The sequence below is a fragment of the Canis lupus genome, chromosome 32 (genome assembly GCF_048164855.1).
Source record: "Canis lupus baileyi chromosome 32, mCanLup2.hap1, whole genome shotgun sequence".
Lineage (NCBI taxonomy): Eukaryota > Metazoa > Chordata > Mammalia > Carnivora > Canidae > Canis > Canis lupus.
The window spans coordinates 428914-449849 of NC_132869.1; positions in this window are offsets into that span (position 1 = coordinate 428914).

Genomic DNA, 20936 nt, shown 5'->3' on the forward strand with positions numbered 1-20936 from the left:
TAATCAATAAGATTTATTTTTTGAAAATTGACATAAATGAATCAGGCTCCAAGTGTGAAGACATTTTAGAATAGTTTAATTTTTGCCTTATTCTTAAAGAGTTCCTTCAATGGGAACAAAGTAAGAATTTTATATCAGAAGGAAAGAAAAACACTTATGAGCACGTATAATGCCTCCTCAACCTGAAAAGCAGGAAAGGATAATAAATAGCAAATATCAGATAAAAATACGTCTTTTATATTAGACACCATATTGCAAGTGCATTTAAAATTAGCAATGCATAACATTTATTACCTGGACATTTGTCTTCCAAAGAGTTCGCAGTGTTTCAGTGTCAGTTAAAACAGGGGAAGAATCTCAGGGAAGAATCCTTCACATAGTAATAGGACCATTGGTAATAATGTCTCTCAGTTCGTTCCAAATCCATAAAGATGCATTTCCTGATGAGTGACTGCACTGTGAAGAAAGAGATGAGAAACCCTCATCCCTCTGAACTACTTGTGTCAGAATATTTTAACCATAGTATTATGGATAGTAAATTATCCTTATAAACAGGAAACACGTCTCAGATTGGAAACTGAGCAGATGGGCAGAGAAAAAATGCTTTAACTCGCTCCTGCACTTTTAAAGACAAAGGAGAACTTTTCTATGTACAAAGTCAGTTGTCAAGATAGCCTTAGGGAATAAGAGTCTGCAGCATCGAATCCTGCTGCACTGCCGGGACCCCCGTGCCCCAGGTCTTACTGATCTCAAATCCCTGGGCCTGTCCCCCCAACACAGGCTGCCACGCTGAGGTCATTTGCAATTTCTCTCTTAGGAGCTCCAGGGAGGGGGGCATGAGCCAATAGGATGGGACGGGATGCTTGGAGGCTGAGAACATTACGGCCATTCTACCTTAAGTTCAGTATTAGCACAGGTCCACCAATCCCAGGCCCCTGTGAAGAAGAACTGAAATTTGCATTACTTCACTTACTGGAAAAAAACAAAAGTTTACAGCTTAATGTCTTAGAAAGCCCCACAATAGAATAAAAAGTGAGCCTAAGCAAAGGGCTGGAAACCCCAATTAGAATGAGAAGAGAGCTCAATGTCCTTGAAGGCCCCATATCAAAATGTAAACAGAACTTGAGGAATTGTTCCAGCCCTCCTGGAGGTCCCCGAGACCAGCCCTTAAAAGTAAGCTAAAACCCTCCTCGGGGTCCAAGTCCCTGTTCCACTGTGTGGCGTATACTTGAACCCATGCTCGAGTTTGTAAAACAACCCTCGGGTGTTTGCATTCATGTCGGCTCCTTAGTGGTTTCTCGGATTCGCCATCTTGGGCACAACACCCCCATGACCCCTCCCCACCTGGACTGACCTCTTGTCCCCTCCCACCCAAGCTGACCCTCACTCACCTCTCCGCCCACAACAACTGGGTACAGGCCCTCACACAGTTCCACGGGCACGGTGGGCACTCCCGCCACCCCCAGCCTCCCAAGGGAAGGAAGGAGGTTTCGGCAGGACACACTCCCATGGTGGCCCCAGGGCTCCCTGCCCAGGAGAGCACCTGGTGACAGGTCGGGGACTGTGTCCCTGATGCCAGCTCCTCCTCCCCAGTTTTCCCACAGGAAATGAAGGAGGAGGCCCTGGTCTCCTCCAGGGACATCACGCAGGTGGACCTGGACGTCAACAGGACGTTCAGCAGTCATATCATATTTTGGGACTACTACAGGATAGGGTGAAGTTGAGGGGCCAGGGGGGATCAGGACCCAGGAGAGGACTGGGGGATTCTGGGTAGGGAAAACGGGGCTTCTGAGATGGGGGGCAGAAAAGCAGCCAACAACACACTGCTCCATGGTAGGGTGTTGGGGATGACCTCTGTGCCCCCACCCCCGGGGCCTCGGGGATGAGTAGGCCACTAGGATGGGGACTCCAGGACTTGTCTTGGGAGCTGAACCCCAAAGGGGAGAGGGACGACCCCCTGAGAAGCAGGGGATGGGTTGGTGGCATGGGGGGCAGGAACCGGACCTGGGGGCCAGGCGGAATGGGTGCGGCTGGAGCAGGCCACACTTCTATCCCATGAGGGTCGGACGGGTCAGAGTGACACCCACTCTCGGTGCTTTACATGTTTCTAAATTCTATGCATTTAATTTGAGACAATTTGCAATTTGCAACCACACATAGTATGATGAACCTCAGATAATGTCCCCAGTCCAGCCAGGGTCCTGCGCTGACAACACCGTGCCCCAGGGGCAGGTGTCACAGCAAACCTCAGCCTGGAGTCGCCTTTAAGTGTGGACGTCTCCTTGTGCATCTTAGAGGAAGGGGATGCCCTGTGTCCGCAGGCCCACCACGACATCCCACTCATTCCCCACACCCACTCCATCCCCCTACATCATCATTCCCCATGGCATCCCACCTACACCATCCCCCTCAAACCCACACAGCCCCACACAATCCCCGCCCACACTATACCCCAACACCATCCCCCCTACACCATCCCCCACAATCCAACACTATCATATGCCTGCCCCCACACCATCCACCCCCACACCAAGGGCCCCCAGCAAGGACGCAGTACAGGTGCCCACTGTGGGACATGCTCAGCCTCCCCGGGGTTCTCTGGATACCCTGCTCCCATCAGAAGCCCGGGTGTCCCATAGAGTACCCAGGGGTTTCAGGGAGGAGGGAAGACAGGGAGCCCCCAACAGGGTGTGCGCAGGTGAGTGATGCAAAGGACGCACTGTGCCCTGTCTCCGCCCACTGTCCCTCCTGGAGTTGGCACACACTGCACAGGACACCAGCCCTTAACCCAGGGGGATCTGGGCTGGCCTGGCCCCGGGCTCTGTGAGGGCGGGGGTGATTTGAGCCACCGCCCCAGGCCCAACACAAAGATTAATGAGATCCAGCCCCCCATGGCCCTGGCCGGGCCTGGATTCTGGCTCTGGGCTGAGGGAGCCTTCTCACAGCTGGATGGGGCCTCCTGGGCCCTGGGCCTGCCCCACAGATCCGGGTCGCTGACCTAGGGCAGCCCTGGGGATCCCGGGACACCCCAGGGTGGGGAGAACAGGGGTAGGTTGGTGGGCCCCACCAACACCCACAGCAGGAGGCAGGCTCCTCCAGGTGCTGGGGCCCCAGGGGGCCCGAGGCCGGGGTCCAGCTGTCCTGCGGGGACCCAGCGCAGGAGCCCATGAGCTGCAGGTCCAGGTCAGCTCTGCTGTCCTCAGAACCGTCTCTCAGGCTGAAACCTCAGGACACACGCCCCCACACGGAGTCCACATATGCTCCCAGGTGGGGGACTCCAGCCCCCGCCCCCCCACCCCGTGTGATTCTTGCCCTCGCCTAAAGGACAGAAAGGTCTCCCTCCCCAATGGAAGGTGCGCACCCTTGGCTCTGAGCCCGTTTGCTGTAGCAAGTCAAGAAAGTGTTGTGGTGCGAAAATGCACAGCCAGCCCATTTCTGTGTCTCCAGGAACTCTGTGCACGGGGCGTGGAGAGACCCCCAGAGAGGAGGAGGGGGCACCACCCAGGCCCCAACCAGCCCCTGCAGGGGCGCCGCCAGGCACACACACAGCTGACGTCCCCACGTGCCTACCAGGGGCGGCCAGACACCAGGGTCAGGACCCCACGGACTTTACTGGGACTCAGCCTGTGCCCCGCGGGCCAGGAGGGGCTGGGACAGAGTGACCGTCAGGGAGCCTCAGGTCACCAGGGTCTGTGCAAAGCGACCTAGGAGGTCTGTGCTCCCTCTGTCCTGGGGGCCTGGGCTGGCCGGTTCCGGGGCACTTCCTCCCCTCCCCGCATCTCTGTGCCTGTGTGCTTGGGGAACAGAGGGCCTGTGGGCCTGTCAGCGTGACCCTGTAAGGGATGTCAGGAGAGCAGGCCCTTGTGTTGTGCCCAGGATTGCAAATCCAAGAAACCACCGATGAGCCCACACTGATGCAAACTCCCGAGGGTTTATTTACAAGCTCCAGCATGGGTCCAAATATACCCGACACTGCGGAGCAGGGACTTGGACCCCGAGACTAAGAGGCGACGTAGCAGCTTTATAGGGGCCAGTGGCCCATGGGATACACAGAAAGTTGCACAGTCGTGTCGGTCCACATGCAGGTGGCCGATTGAATTACACCTTACCCTATAGGATCCACTTGACCTGGCCTATTACTTTGGTCAGAATCGGCGTGCAGTTTTGGTGGGCACAAAGCAGGGTTACATTTTTATGAGCCGATTTCCGATTAGGGTATGCCCAGCGGCTTGACTGGGTTGGGGCAGCACCTTAAGACATAAATAGGTCATGTGGGGGTCATAGGGGAGGTGGCGGTTGTAGCACAAAATGGAATCAGTCCTGCTCTGCTTGTCCAAGGGTAGGGGATTTTTGTTAACTTTCCTGGGTCCCACACTTGCAGATCACGCACCTGGGCCACCCTCACCAGGTGGACTCAGTGTGCACACCTTGAGGTGCTGGATCTCTCACACCAGCGTGTAGAGGGCACCCTCCTTGCCCTAGTGAGTAAGGGCTGGGTGAGCATGGGGCTCGGTTTGAAGGCCAGGCAGCACAGGGGACCGAGGAACCCCAGCCCCATCACCACCCCTACTCCCACACACAGGCTGCCCCATGGCTCCCCGTAATAGTCACCCAGCGCCTCTGGAGATCCCCCCAGGGCGGCCCCGAGGTCCGGCTCCCTGCTGGAGAGGCATCAGGGAGAGGAGAAGCAGGCGGCGCTCGGGGAGACCCACTGCCGGACATGGGAATGTGGCCGAGCCAGACCTTCCACCTCAGCTGACCCTCCAGGTAAAATTCACTACAGGAGCGAGCCCCGGGTCTACACCGGGGGTCCTGAGGACATCAGCCTCCAGTTGTGTGGACGTGGCCCCACGTCCTCCCGAAGCATCACTGCAGGTTCTGAGGTGGCCGAGGCTCCTGTCACTGTGGATGCGGCCCCCAGCTTCCAGAAGACTCAACTTATGTCCTGAGGGGCCCGTTAGCTCCTGCCAGAGTGGACGTGGCGCCCCATCTTTCAGAAGCCGCCCCACATGTTCTGAGGCGGCCCAGGGGCTCCTGTCAGCGTGGATGGGGGCCCACATCTTACTGAAGCCTCCCCGCGGGTACTGAGGCAGCCCAGGGCCTCCTGTCAGGGTGGGTGCGGGCCCACAATTCCTGAAGCCTCCCCGCAGGTCCTGAAGCGGCCCAAGGGCTCCTGTCAGGGTGGATGTGGGCCCACATCTTCCTGAAGCCTCACTGTGTGTCCTGAGGAGACCGGGGCTCCTGTCAGCGTGAACGCTGCCCAATATCCCCCTGAAGACTCCCCGCAGGTTCTGAGGAGGCTGTGGCTCATCAGCGTGGACATTCCCCATGTCTTCCTCAGGCCTCCCCAGCACAGGCTGGCTCTGTTAGTGCAGGCAGACGAGGCCTACTGCACATGCGTGCCCCTTGGGCGGTGCCTGGGCTTGGGCGCCCCCTGCGGGATCCTCAGGCACTACAGGAGGCTGTGCAGGAGGCCGTGCCCGTCCCGGGGCCCACCTCTGCCTCCTTCCAGGCTCCAGCTATGGCTTGTTAGCTTTGGAAACGTCTGACTGACAAGGAGCCCAACACACAGCTTCCCCAAAAATACTTAAGGAGAAGGAATTGGAGCGCAAAGGACACGAAATGAAATGTGGACCAGACTTTTACCACGTCCTGTAATCTCACTCAACCCTCTTCCACTGTGGGCGGGACCGCGGGCTGGTGCAGACACCATGGAAACAGTGTGGAGGCTCCTCCAGAAGTTACAAATAGAGCCGACCTGCGACCAGCATGTGTAAAGCCTGGAGCTCACTCAGAAGATACATATGCAGTGAGACGTGGGACAACTGCACCCCAATGTCCACAGCAGCCGGGTCCACAGTAGCCACAATGTGGGAGGACCCTCGGTGCCCTCTGGCAGATGATGGATAAAGAGGATGGGAGATAGATGATGGCCATAGAGAGCGGAATGGTACTCACCTATCAAAGAGCAGGAAATCTTGCCATTTGCAATGATGTGGATAGAAGTAGAGGGATCATCTTAAGTGAAATAGGTCAGTGGGAAAAGAGAATGACCGTGTGGTGTCATTCATTGGTGGAATTAAAGAAGCAAAGCAGATGAACATCTGTGAAGGGAAGGAAAAACAAATAAGATGAAAACAGATGTAGGAAATACAGACTCTTAATTATAGGAAACAAACTGAGTGTCGCTGCAGGGGAGGGGACGGGGGAGAGGATAACAGGGGACCGGCATGAAGGAAGGCACGTGATGTCACGAGCACTGCGGTTTTCTCCAACTAGTGAATTTCTGAATTCTTCCTCTGAAAGTATAATACACTATACGTTAATTAATTGGGTTTAAATTAAGTTAAAAAATCAGTTGTATCAGAGCACGTTTCCTTCTGGACTCTCGGTTCTGCTCCTTCAGCTTAGGCTGGGACCAACCCTCATGGGTCTGGTTTGTTTAAGTAGGCGTCAGGCCTCGTCCATGGACCAGCACAGGGCTAGAACTCACGACCCCGAGATCAGGACAGATGGTGAGGTCAGGAGTCAGATGCTTAACCGACGGAGCCAGGCGGGGTCCCGAGGACAACACTGCTTTATCCTGTGTCTCTGTGACATCGTTTGAAATAGGAAAGTGCTGCATCCCACTCTGTCCTGCTTCTCCAATACTGATTTGCTCTCCGGGGTCATTTGTGGGGGCAGATGGATGTTATGGGGTTTTTTTCCTATTTATAGGATCTGCAACCATGATTTGACAGGAATGACATTGAAATAGAGGGTGGCTTCAGGAACTGCGGACATTTTCACAAGATGAGGCTCCCAAACCACGAGCCCAAGATGGCCTCCCAGAGCCTGGTATGGCTCATTGCACAAGTCTTCTGTTCCTTTGGTTCAGTCTCATTATTTATTCTCTGTGATGCTCCTGAGAAGGGAGTCACATCCGTCATTTCCTTCCTGAGTGCTCATTGTCAAGACACAGCAAGCCCCACAATAGAATAAAAACTGAGCACAGGCCAAATGCAGGAAGCCCCAATTAGAACAGATCTCAATGCCCTTGAAGGCCCCATATCAAAATGTAAACAGAACTTGAGGAATTGCTCCAGCCCTTCGGGAGTTCCCCAAGACCAGCTCTTAAAACGAAGCTAAAACCCACCTCGGGGTCCAAGTCCCTGCTCCACTGTGTCGGGTATACATGGACACAAGCTCAAGCTTGTAAATAAATCCTCGTGTGTTTGCATCAGTGTCAGCTTCTCGGTGGTTTCTCGGATTCGCAATCTTGGGCACAACAGTCTGAGATAAAAAAACAAAACCAAAAGAAGCTCGGACGCAGATAGAGTGAACGCAGGGTTCTGAGAGAAGCGGCGGAGACCCGGGGGCTTGGGAGCTCTTCTGTGGAGGCCCCAGCAGACTGGGGGGCAGGATGCTCAGCCCCAGAGCCAGAGGACCCAGACACCCCACCCGCATCCCGCCCATCAGGGCCGGGTCTCAGGAGCAGCACAGTACCGCCTGCTGGAGCCCAGAGGCACTGACGCCCACCCCACCTCTGACCCCCACAGGTGCAACTCCCAGGCAAATGTGCACCTGACAATCAGCGCCAAGGCCCATGCCCATACCCCACACAGACCATTCGCTGCACCAAGGTGTCGGACCACAGAGACTGCAGAGCTTCAGCTCTGCTTGGAAAGTAGCTCTAGCTTCCTTTGTACTTTGTGCTCTTTTTTCATTTATTTTCTTTGATTCTGGGGATCCCTGGGTGGCGCAGCGGTTTAGCGCCTGCCTTTGGCCCAGGGCATGATCCTGGAGACCCGGGATCGAGTCCCACGTCGGGCTCCCGGTGCATGGAGCCTGCTTCTCCCTCTGCCTGTGTCTCTGCCTCTCTCTCTCTCCCTCTGTGACTATCATAAATAAATAAAAATTAAAAAACAAATTAAAAAAATTTTATTTTCTTTGATTCTATTTTATTAATTGCCTTATTTTAACTTTTATGTATGTACCTTATATATTTCTCAGTTTTAGTTTCATGGTACTTTAATTGTGTTTCATATTTTGGGATTTAGAATCTTTTAATGAGCAGGCCAAAATAATCTGGGTTTTTTTTTGGGGGGGTAGGACAGTTGTTACTGTTTTTCTTGGTTTTTCTTTTTCTTCCTTCTTTCTTTTCTGGAATAACTAATGAGATGGAGAAATTCTCCTCCATAAAATAACATGAGGTAGTACTCACAGCCAGGAAGTTCATCAATACACATATATGATGTCTAACTACAGTTTAAAACAATGATATTAAAGATAGCAGCTGGGCTGGAAAAAGAGCACAGAAGAAAACTAGAGAATCCCTTACTGTAGAAATAAAAGAACTAAAATCTAGTCAGGCCAACGTTAAAAATGCTATAACTCTGATGCAGTCCCAAGTGGAAGCCTTAAAAACAAGAAACGTTATGGACCATAGAGGCAGATTTTGGGAACTCATCCACTTATTAAAACAATAACATTCAGGGGATCCCTGGGTGGTGCAGCGGTTTGGCGCCTGCCTTTGGCCCAGGGCGCGATCCTGGAGACCCGGGATTGAATCCCATGTCGGGCCCCGGTGCATGGAGCCTGTTTCTCCCTCTGCCTGTGTCTCTGCCTCTCTCTCTCTCACTGTGTGCCTATCATAAATAAATAAAAAAATTAAAAAAAAATAAAAATAAAACAATAACATTCATATCTTAGGAGACTCAGAAGATGAAGAGAGAGAACAGGTGGGCCTTGCTCAGCCATTAGAAACGACAAATACCCACCATTTGCTTCAACATGGATGGAACTGGAAGGTATTATCCTGAGTGACGTAAGTCAATCGGAGAAGGACAAACATTGTATGTTCTCATTCATTTGGGGAGTATAGATAATAGTGAAAGGGAATATAAGGGAAGGGAGAAGAAATGAGTGGGAAATATCAGAAAGGGAGACAGAACATAAAGACTCCTAACTCGGGGAAAAGAACTAGGGGTGATTGAAGGGGAAGTGGGTGGTGGGTGGGGGTGAATGGGTGACGGGCACTGAGGGGGTCACTTGATGGGATGAGAACTGGGTGTTATTCTGTATGCTGGCAAATAGAACACTAATAAAAAGTCGATTTATTATTAAAAAAAAGAAAGAAACAAAGAGTGGCACCTGGGTAGCTCAGTCAGTTAAGCTTCTGTCTTAGGCTCGGATCATGATCCAGGTCCCAAGGCAGGCTCCCTGTTCAGCTGGGAACCTGCTTCTCCCTCTCCCTCTGTCCCGCTTGCTCATGCTTTTTCTCTCCTCTCTCTCTCAAATAAATAAATAACATCTTTGAATAAAAACAATCAAACAAACCTAGAGGGAAGAGAAATCTCCCATGTAGAAGAATTTCAAACAATTTGTGCAGACATTCCACCGTCAAGTTCATGAGCATATCTTCCCACTCTTATGTGTGCAATACACATAGTAACTTCCTTCCACAAAATATATTATGAAAAACTTAAAATAATAATGATAAAATAATAATAAAAATAATAATAATAATAAAAATAATAATAATAATAAAGAATCAGTTTACTACAGAGAAAGCTGACAAACCCTACTTCAGCAAGATGATCAGAACGATGCCAAGGCTGACAAATCATGTAGATAGTATCTATTCTTTATATGATATAATGAAAATGGCAGTATATCTTTGTATATAATCTACAAAAACAGTTCAATCATGAGATAAACAACAGACATGTCCCAACTGAGGGAAATTTTACAAAATACTCTACTTCTCAAAGTGTTCCAGTTCAACAAAAACAAGGAAAGGCTGAAAGACTGTCACAATCCAGAGGAGCCTAAGTAAACAGGAGGACAAATAGAATGTCATATGAGGGGTGGTAACTTAGCAAAAACTAAGGAAATCTGAATAAAGTATGGTCTTTGGTGAATGCGAATATTTTAATATTGATTCATTAGCTAATATTTGTACCGTACTAATATAAGATATCAATAATTGGAGAAATTGAGTGCAAGTGCATGCAAATGCTCTGTACTATCTTCTCAATTTCCCTATAAATCTTTGTTTTTTTCCTAGTAAATAAGATTTATTTTGAAAATTGACTTAAATGAATCAGGCTCCAAGTGTGAAGACATTTTAAGAATCGTTGAATTAACTTTTGCCTTATTCTTAAAGAGTTCCTTCGATGGGAACAAAGTAAGAATTTTATATCAGAAGGAAAGAAAAACACTTAGGAACATGTATAATGCCTCCTCAACCTGAAAAGCAGGAATGGATAATAAATAGCAAAAATCAGATAAAAATAATTCTAGTATAATAGACACCATATTGCTAGTGCATTTAAAATTAGCAATGCGGGATCCCTGGGTGGCGCAGTGGTTTGGCGCCTGCCATTGGCCCAGGGCGCGATCCTGGAGACCCGGGATCGAATCCCACATCGGGCTCCCGGTGCATGGAGCCTGCTTCTCCCTCTGACTATGTCTCTGCCTCTCTCTCTCTCTCTGTGACTATCATAAATAAATAAAAATTAAAAAAAAATAAAAAAAAAATAAAATTAGCAATGCATAACATTTATTTCCCTGACATTTGTCTTCCAAAGAGTTCACAGTGTTTCAGTGTCAGTTGAAAAAGGGGAAGAATCTCAGGGAAGAATCCTTCACATAATAATAGGACCATTGGTAATAATGTCTCTCAGTTCTTTCCAAATCCATAAAGATGCATTTCCTGATGAGCGACTGAGCTGTGAAGAAAGAGAAGACATTCCCTCATCCCTCTGATTTACTTGTGTCAGAATATTTTAAGCATAGTACTACGGATAGTAAATTATCGTCATTAACAGGAAATACGTCTCAGATTGGAATCTGAGCAATCAGAAGTGCAGAGAAAAAACACTTTGACTCGCTCTTCATCTTATAAAGACAAAGGACAGCTTTTCTATGTACAAAGTCAGTTGTTAAGATAGCCTCAGAGAGTAAGAGTCTGCAGCATCGAATCCCGCTGAGAAAGGGTTTGCCGTGTGTCTACCAGCCCCCCACCCCATCCCCCCATTTCCCAGAAACACATCATCCCCCTACATCATCATCCCCCATAGCATTGCCCCTACACCATCCCCCTCAAACACACAAAGCCCCACACAATCCCCACCCACATATACCTCAACATTATCCCCCCTACACCAGCCCCCAACTCCACCACCATCATACCCATGCCCCCACACCATCCACCCTCACACCATCGGCCCTGAACAAGGACCCGGTGCAGCTGCCCCCTGTGGGACATGCTCAGCCTCCCCGGGGTTCTCTGGATACCCTGCTCCTATCAGAAGCCCGGGTGTCCCATAGAGTACCCAGGGGTTGCAGGGAGGAGGGAAGACAGGGAGCCCCCGACAGGGTGTGTGCAGGTGAGTGGTGCAGAGGACCCACTGTGCCCTGCCTCCACCCACTGTCTCTCCAGGAGCACGGCACACCCTGCACAGGACACCAGCCCCTAACCTAGAGGGACCTGGGCTGACTGGGCACCAGGCTCTGGGGAGCTGGGTTGATTTGAGCCCCCAACAGGCCCAACACAAAGACTAATGGGATCCAGCCCCACATGGCCCTGGCCAGCCCTGGATTCTGGCCCCGGGCTGAGCGAGCCTTCTCACAGTTGAATGAGGCCTCCTGGGCACTGGGCGTGCCCCACAGATCCAGGTCACTGACCTAGGCAGACCAGAGAATCCCGGGACACCCCAGGGTGGGGAGAGCAGGGGTAGGCCGGTGGGCCCCACCCACACCCACACCAAGGGGCAGGCTCCTACAGGTGTTGGGGCCCCAGGGGTCCTGAGGCCGGGGTCCAGCTGCCCTGCAGGGACCCAGCACAGGAGCCCATGAGCTGCAGTTCCAGGTCAGCTCTGCTGTCCTCAGAACCGTCACTCAAGCTGAAACCTCAGGACACACGCCCCCAACCAGAGTCCACACATGCTCCCAGGTGGGGGACTCCAGCACTCACCCCCCCACCCTGCGTGATTCTTTCCTCCCCTAAAGACAAAAAGGTCTCCTTCCCCAGGGGAAGGCGCACACCGTCTGCTCTGAGCCCATTTCCTGTACAAATTCAATAAAGTGTTGTGGTGCGAAAATGCACAGCAAGCCCGTTTCTGTGTCTCCCAGAACACTGTGCACGGGGCTTGGAGAGACCCCCAGAGAGGAGGAGGGGGCACCACCGAGGCCCCAACCAGCTCATGCAGGGGCGCCGCTAGGCACACACAGCTGACGTCCCCACGTGCCATCCAGGGGCGGCTGGACGCCAGGGTCAGGCCTCACAGACTTTACTGGGACTCAGCCTGTGCCCTGTAGGCCAGAATGGGCGGGACAGAGTGACAGTCAGGGAGCCTCAGGTCACCAGGGTCTGTGCAAAGTGACCTGAGAGGTCACTGCTCCCTCTGTCCAGGGGGCCGGGCCTGGCAGGATACTGGGGCACTTCCTCCGCTCCCCGCATCCCCGTGCCTGGGTGCCTTGGGCACAGAGGGCCTGCGGAGCGGTCAGCGTGGCCGTGGAAGTGATATCAGGACAGCAGGCCCTTGTGTTGTGCCCAAGGTTGCGAATCCAAGAAACCACCAAGGAGCCGACACTGATGAAACTCCTGAGGGTCTCTTTACAATCTGGAGCTTGGGTCCAAGTGCACCAGACACATTGGAGCAGGGACTTGGACCCCGAGACTAAGAGGCGAGGCAGCTTTATAGGGGCCAGTGGACCATGGGATACGCAGAAAGTTGCACAGTCATGTCGGTCCACATGTAGTTGGCCGACTGAATTACACCTTACCCTATAGTATCCACTTGAGCTGGTCTATTACTTTGGTCAGAATTGGTGCACGATTTTGGCAGGCACAAAGCAGGGTTACATTGTTATGAGCCGATTTCCAATTAGGGTGTGCCCAGCGGCCTGACTAGGGTGGGGCAGCGCCTTAAGCTATAAGTAGGTCATTTGGGGGTCATAGGGGAGGTGGCGGTTGTAGCACAAAATGGAATGAGTCCTGCTCTGTTTGTCCAAGGGTAGGGGATTTTTGTTAAAGTTCCTGGGTCCCACACTTACAGCTCATGCACCTGGGCCACCCTCACCAGGTGGACTCAGTGTGCACACCTTGTGGTGCTGGATCTCTCACACCAACGTGTGGAGGGCACCCTCCTTGCCCGAGTGAGTAGGGGGTGGGTGAGCATGGGGCTCGGTTTGAAGGCCAGGCAGCACAGGGGACCGAGGAACCCCAGCCCCATCACCACCCCTACTCCCACACACAGGCTGCCCCATGGCTCCCGGTAGTAGTCACCCGGCACCTCTGGAGATCCCCCCAGGGCGGCCCCGAGGTCCGGCTCCCTGCTGGAGATGCATCAGGAAGAGGAGAAGCAGGCGGCGCTCGGAGAGACCCACTGTCAGACATGGGAATGTGACCGAGCCAGGTCTTCCAGCTCAGCTGACCCTCCAGCGGAAAGTCACTGCATGAGTGAGCCCTGGGGTGGACAGGAGAGCCCAGCTAGCCACCCAGCGCCAGCACCAGAAATGAGGTTTTGCCAACCATTTCGGGATTTTGGGTTACCCAGCCATAGGATCCAATAGCTGCACGTGATAGCTGCATGTCATAGAGACACACACACACCAAAACCAACAAAAGTCGTAATCCCCCCAGTGTTGTCAAACAGCAGCCGGATGGTTACATACAAGACACTGTGATCCCCAATAGGATACATGGAAGACGCTATAAACCATGACTGCAGACATGCTGGAGGCACAGAGATGTGCCTGCTGGGTTCCAACAAGGAGCACAGAGGGGAAGGAAGCATCCTATGGACAGGGGGCACCTCCTAGGAAAGGACACCAGGTCCCTGTGAAGGCTACAGAGGGTAAAATCTCTCCTCTTCTCTTTCTGCTTCTGGTTTTCCTCCTACATGCCATTTATCTCAATCATATTAGAAAGAATTTATTTTATGTTTTTAAATTTATTTATTGGAGTCCAATTTGTATGAATTCTTTCTTCAGCAAGGGTGTCATTCAGGAGAGAAGGAGACATAAAGATTTTACTAGACAACAACATATAAAGGAGTTCATGACCACTTAAGCAGTCCAGTAAGGAATTTTAAGAGGGACTCTTCTAGTGGGGGGAAAAAGAGACCAAAAGAAACAAAGACTAGAAAGGCCCAGAGAACATCACCAGAAACACCAACTCTTCCAGAAACACAAAGGCACAAAGTTCATATCTTTGAATAATCACTCTGAATGCTGATAGACTAAATGATCCAATCAAAAGATATAGAGTATCAGAGTGGCTTAAAAAACAGGATCCGGGATGCCTGGGTGGCTCAGGGGTTGAGCCTCTGCCTTTGACTCAGGGTGTGATCCTGGAGTCTGAGATCAAGTCCCATATTCTGCTCCTGGTGGGGAGCCTGCTTCTCTCTCTGCCTAATTTTCTGCCTCTCTCTCTCTCTCTCATAAATAAAATCATTATTTAAAAATCAAGATCCATCTGTATGCTGCCTACAAGATGCTCACATTAGACTTATAGACACCAGGAGATTGAAAGTCAGGGGATGGAAAATCATCTATCACGCTAATGGATATCAAAAGAAAGCTGTTGGACCCATACTTATATCAGACAAACGAAATTTGAAACCTAACCCTGGGGGACACCTCTTGGCTCAGTGGTTGAGCATCTGCCTTAGGCTCAGGGTGTGATCCTGGGATCCCAGGATCAAGTCTCACATCGGCCTCACTTTGTGAAGCCTGCCTTTCCCTCTGCCTATGTTTTGCCTCTGCTTCTCTGTGTATCTCTCATGAATAAATAAGTAAAATATTTAAATTTCAAAAAAGAAAGAACAAATAGTATAAGAAGAGATGAAGAAGGGCATTATTTCATAATTAAAAAGACTATCAAGATCAAACACTAAATATTTATGCTGCCAACATGAGAGTACCTAAATATAGAAACCAATTAACAACAAACGTACAGGAACTCACTGATAATAATACAGTGAGAGGGGATTTTAACACCCACTTATGGCAATGGACCGATCGTCTATACAGAAAATCAACAGGGGAACAATAGCCTTGACACACTGGACCACAGGGACTCAACAGATATAGTCTGAACATTTCATCCTAAAGCAGAATACACATTCCTTTCATTTTTTATTATTTATGATAGTCACAGAGAGAGAGAGAGTGAGAGAGGGGCAGAGACATTGGCAGAGGGAGAAGCACGCTCCATTCACCTGGAGGCCGACGTGGGATTCGATCCCGAGTCTCCAGGATGGCGACATGGGCCAAAGGCAGGTGCTAAACTGCTGCACCACCCAGGGATCCCTACACATTCCTTTCAACTGCACATGGGACATTCTCAAGAACAGATCATATCATGGCCCACAAATCAGCCCTCAACAGGTACAACAGGTACAAGAAGGTTGATATCACACCCTGTACATTTTTGGACCATGACGCTATGAAACTTGAAGTCGACAGTAAGAAAAAAAAATTGGACAGACCAAAAATACGTGGAGATTATGAACATCCTACTAGAGAATGAATGGAGCTACCAAGAAATTAAATAGGAAATTTAAAACAAATGAAAATGAAAACATATTTCTCAAAACCTCTGGGATGTAGCAAAGGCAGTCCTAAGAGGGAAGTACATAGCAATACAGGCCTACCTCAAGAAACAAGAAGTCTCCAATACACAACCTAACCCTACACCTAAATGAGCTGGAAAAGGAATAGCAAACATAGCCTGAAGCCTACAGAAGAAGGGAAAAAATAAAGATGAGAGCAGAAATAAACATGCAGAAACAACAAAACAGTAGAATGGAATAACGAAACTAAGATCTGGTTCTTCAAAATAATTAATAAAATAGACAAAGCCCTAGCCAGTCTTATCAATTCGAAAAGAGAAAAGACCTATATAAATAAAGTCACAAATGAGAGAAGAGAGATCGCAAACAACACCAGAAAAATAAGACAATTATAAGGGAATACTACGAAAGATTATACGCTAACAAACTGGGAGACAAGGTAGAATTGGAGAGATCCCTAGAAATGTGCAAACAATCAAAACAGAAATAGGAAGAAATAGAAATGTGAACAGACCCATAAGTAGCAAAGGAATTGAATCAGCAAGGCACCTGGGTGCCTCAGTGGTTGAGCACCTGCTTTGGCTCAGGTCACGATCCCAGCATCCTGGGGCATCAAGTCCCACATCAGGCTCCCCACATGGAGCCCCATTTTCCCTCTGCCTATACCTCTGCCTCTCTGCGTCTCCCACAAATACATAAATAATATCTTTAAAAAAGAAAAACATATAAAGATAAGAAAGGACCCAAATAAAATCACAAACAAGAAAAGAGAAATAACAACCAACACTAGAAATACAAATGTTTATAAGAGAACATTATGAAAAATTATATGCCAGCAACCCCAAACCTGGAAGAAATAGATCAATTCCTGGAAATATATAACATAGCAAAAATGATGAAGAAATAAGAAACTTGAACACACAGATAACCAGCAGAGAAATTGAATCAGCAATCAAGAATCTCCCAACAGGAGACGCTTAGATCAATAGAATAGAATGGAAAGCTGAAAGAAGATACAAACCTGTAATTCTATGGTCCATTAATCGACAACAAGGCAGGAAGGAATATCCAATGGCACAAAGACAGTCTCTTCAACAAACCCTAACCCTGACCCCAGGATAAGAACAAATGGTGTTGGGGAAACCAGGCAGCCACATGCAGAAGAATGAAACTGGACCACTTTCTTACACCATATATATAAAAAATAAATTCAAAATGGATGAAAGACCTAAATGTGAGACTTGAAACCATACAAAGAAGAAAAGATAGGCAGCAACATCTTTGACATTGGCCATTGGATCTTCTTTCCAAATATGCATCTGAGGTGAGCGAAACAAAAGCAAAAATCCTATTGGGAGTTCATCAAATTGAAAAGCTTCTGCAAAGTGAAGGAAACAAGCAACGCTAAAATGCAACATACAAAATGAGAGGAGATATTTGTAAACAACACATCCAATAAAGAGTTAGTATGCAAAATACGTAAAGCAAATATAAATCTCAGCATCCTAAACACAAATTATCCAACTGCAGATGGGCAGAAGACATGAATGGACTTTGTCTCTGTCAAGACATCCAGATGGCCACCAGACACACGGACAGACACTCAGCGTCACCCATCATCAGGAAAATGCAAACCAAAACCACAATGAGATGTCACCTGACAGCCGACAGAATGGCTAAAATTAACAACACAAGAAACAACAGGTGTTGGTGAGGCTATGGAGAAGGGGGAGCCCCCTTACACTCCTCGTGGTCATGTGAACAGGTGCAGCTACTGTGGAAAACAGTGTGGAGGGTCCTCAAGAAGTTAAAAGTACAAGTACCCTATGATTCCAAAATTGCACAGCTAGGTATTTATCCCGAGGATTTAAAAGTAGTCTCTTAGATTCAAAGAGGGACACAGAGCCTAGTGTTTGTAGTGACGTTATCAACAATAGCCAATCTGTGGATACAGCCCAGATGTCCATCGACAGATGAATGGGCAGAGGCGATGTGGTAAATATACACACTGCGACATCACTCGGTCATCACAAGGGATGAAATGAAGCCATTTACAATGACGTGGGAGAAGTGGAAAGGACTTATGCTCAAGGAACTCAGTCAGTCAGAGAAAGATACCAAATACCATACAATTGCATTCACATGTGAATTTTAAGAAACCAAACAAACTGGCAAGGGGATCGATGGGGTGGGATGAGAGAAGCAAACCAAGAAACTCACTCTTAACCACAGAGAATAAACTAATAGATACCAGAGGAAGGTGGGGGGGGGATGGGGAATCAGGCGATGGGGATAGTGGAGGGCACCTGTGACCAGTACCAGGCGTTGCATCCAAGGGTTGAATCAGTATGTGGTAAACCTGAAACTATATCATTCTGTGTATACAAATAGGTATTCAAGTAAAACTTTATTTTTTTTAATTTTTATTTATTCATGATAGTCACAGAGAGAGAGAGAGAGGCAGAGACACAGGCAGAGGGAGAAGCAGGCTCCATGCACCGGGAGCCCGACGCGGGACCTGATCCCGGGTCTCCAAGATCGCGCCCTGGGCCAAAGGCAGGCGCCAAACCGCTGCGCCACCCAGGGATCCCGCTCTTTCCTATTTCAAAAGATGTCACAGAGACACAGGATAAAGCAGTGTGGTTCTCGGGCCCCCGGCTGGCTCTGTCGGTTAAGCATCCAACTCCTGACCTCACCTCCGGTCCTGATCTCAGGAGTCGTGTGTTCTAAGCCTGTGTTGGGCCATAGACGAGGCGTGGAGCCTACTTAGACAAACCAGACCCACGGGCGGTGGTCCCGGCATAAGCTGAATGAGCAAAACAGAGAGTCCAGAAGGAAATGTGCTCTGATAAACTGATTTTTTTTATTTATTTATGATAGTCACAGAGAGAGAGAGAGAGAGAGGCAGAGACACAGGCAGAGGGAGAAGCAGGCTCCATGCACTGGGAGCCTGATGTGGGATTCGATCCCGGGTCTCCAGGATCGCGCCCTGGGCCAAAGGTAGGCGCCAAACCACTGCGCCACCCAGGGATCCCGATAAACTGATTTTTTAAACTTAATTTAAACCCAATTAATTAACGTATAGCGTATTATACTTTCAGAGGAAGAATTCAGGGATTCACCAGGTGGAGATAACAGCAGTGCTCGTGACATCACGTGACCTCCTTCATGCCAGTACCCTGTTATCCGCCCCCTCCAGCGACCCTCCGTTTGTTTCCTATCATTAAGAGTCTGTATTTCCTGCATCTGTTTTCATCTTATTTGTTTTTCCTTCCCTTTACAGTTGTTCATCTGCTTTGCTTCTTTAATTCCACCTATGAATGAAACCACACGTCATTCTCTTTTCCGAGTGAGTTACTTCACTTAACATGATCCCTTTAGTTCTATCCACATTATTGCAAATGGAAAGATTTCCTTCTCTTTGATAGCTGAGTTCCATTCCTCTCTCTATGACCATCATCTATCTCCCATCATCTTTATCCATCATCTGGCAGAGGACACCGAGGCTCCTCCCACAGTGTGGCTACTGTGGACTCGGCTGCTGTGGACATTGGGGTGTCGGTGTCCCAAGTCTCACTGCATCTGTATCTTCGGAGTGAGCTCCAGGCCGTTCACCTGCTGGTTGCAGGGCGGCTCTATTTGTAACTTCCTGAGGGGCCTCCACACTGTTTCAGGGCGGCTGCACCAACCCGCGGTCCCGCCCACAGTGGAAGAGAGTTGAGTGAGTTTTGCAGGACGTGGTAAAAGTCTGGTCCACATTTCATTTTGCAGTCTGTGGGCTCCAATTCCTTGTCCTTAAGTATTTCTGGGGAAGCCAGGTGTTGGGCTCCTTTTCAGTGAGATGTTTCCAAAGCTAACAGGCCCCAGATGAAGCCTGAAAGGAGGCAGGTGCAGCCCAGAGAGCACCTGCTGCCTCCTGCACAGTCTCCTGTAACGCCTGAGCATCCCGCAGGGGGCGCCTGAGCCCAGGCCCCTCCCATGGGGCACGCATGTGCAGTAGGCCTCCTCTGCCTGCACTAAAAGGAGCCAGCCTGTGCTGGGGAGGCCTGCGGAAGACATGGGGACGTGTCTATGCTGATGAGCTGCAGCCTCCTCAGGACCCGCGGGGAATCTTCAGGGGGAAATTGGGCCACATTCATGCTGACAGGAACCCCGGTCTCCTCAGGACCCGTGATGAGGCTTTAGGAATATGTGGACCCACATCCACCCTGACAGGAGCCCCTGGGCCGCCTCAGGACCCGCAGGGAGGCTTCTGGAAGATGTGGGCCCACATTCACGCTGACAGGAGCCCTGAGCACCTCAGGACCCGCAGGGAGGTTTCAGGAAATTGTGGGCCCGCATCCACGCTGAGAGGCGCCCCTGAGCAGCCTCACGACCCGCGGGGAGGCTTCAGGAAGAAATGGGCCTGCATCCACACTGACAGGAGTCCCTGAGCTGCCTCAGGACCTGTGGGGAGGCTTTCGGAAGATGTGGCGACGCGTTCACTCTGGCAGGAGCTCCCGGGTCCCTCAGGACATAAGTTGAGGCTTCTGGAAGCTAGGGGCCGCATTCATGGTTACAGGAGCCCCAGCCTCCTCAGAACCCTCGGCGACACTTCGGGAGGATTTGGGGCCACATGGACACAGCAGGACGCTGACTTCCTCAGGACCCCTGGTGTAGACTTGGGGAAATATGTGGATGCGTCCATGTGGACAGAAGACCCCAGCTTTGTCAGGGCCTGTGGTGAGGCCTAAGAAAAATGTGGGTGCCGCATCCACAGTGACAGGAGTCTCCAGCCTCCTCAGGACACACTGGAAAGTTTTGGGAAGATCTGGGGCCACCTCCATGCTGACGGGAGCCCCCAGCCTCCTCAGGTCTTATGGTGAGGCTTGAGGAAAATGTGGGGCCACGTCAATGCTGACAGGTACCCTGTCTTCCTCAGGACCTGCACTTTGGCTTCGGGACATAAGGGGCTGCGTGTATGCTGACAGGAGCCCACAGCCTCCTCAGGACCTGCGGTGAGTTTTCTGGGGGACGTGGGGCCATGTCCAGGGTGACAGGAGCCCCTGGCCTCCTGAGGACCTGCTGTGAGGCTTCCAGAGGATGTGAGGCATAGTCCACAGTGACAGGAGACCCAGCGTCCTCAGGACCCGCTGACTATGAGTCAGGAACACGTGGGGCCACGTCGCACTCACAGGAGCCTGGCTTCCTCAGGACCCCTTGGAGGAATCTGGAGGAGCTGTTGGGGGCCACATCCACATCAGAAGGGACTCCTCAGAACCACAGGGTAAGTGAAAGGGTAGAATGAATGGTAGGGTGAGGGGAGGGGAGGAAGTTGGTGGTTAGCCTTAGGTTAGATGTTAGGGGTTAGTGATTATGCTTATGGTTACGAAT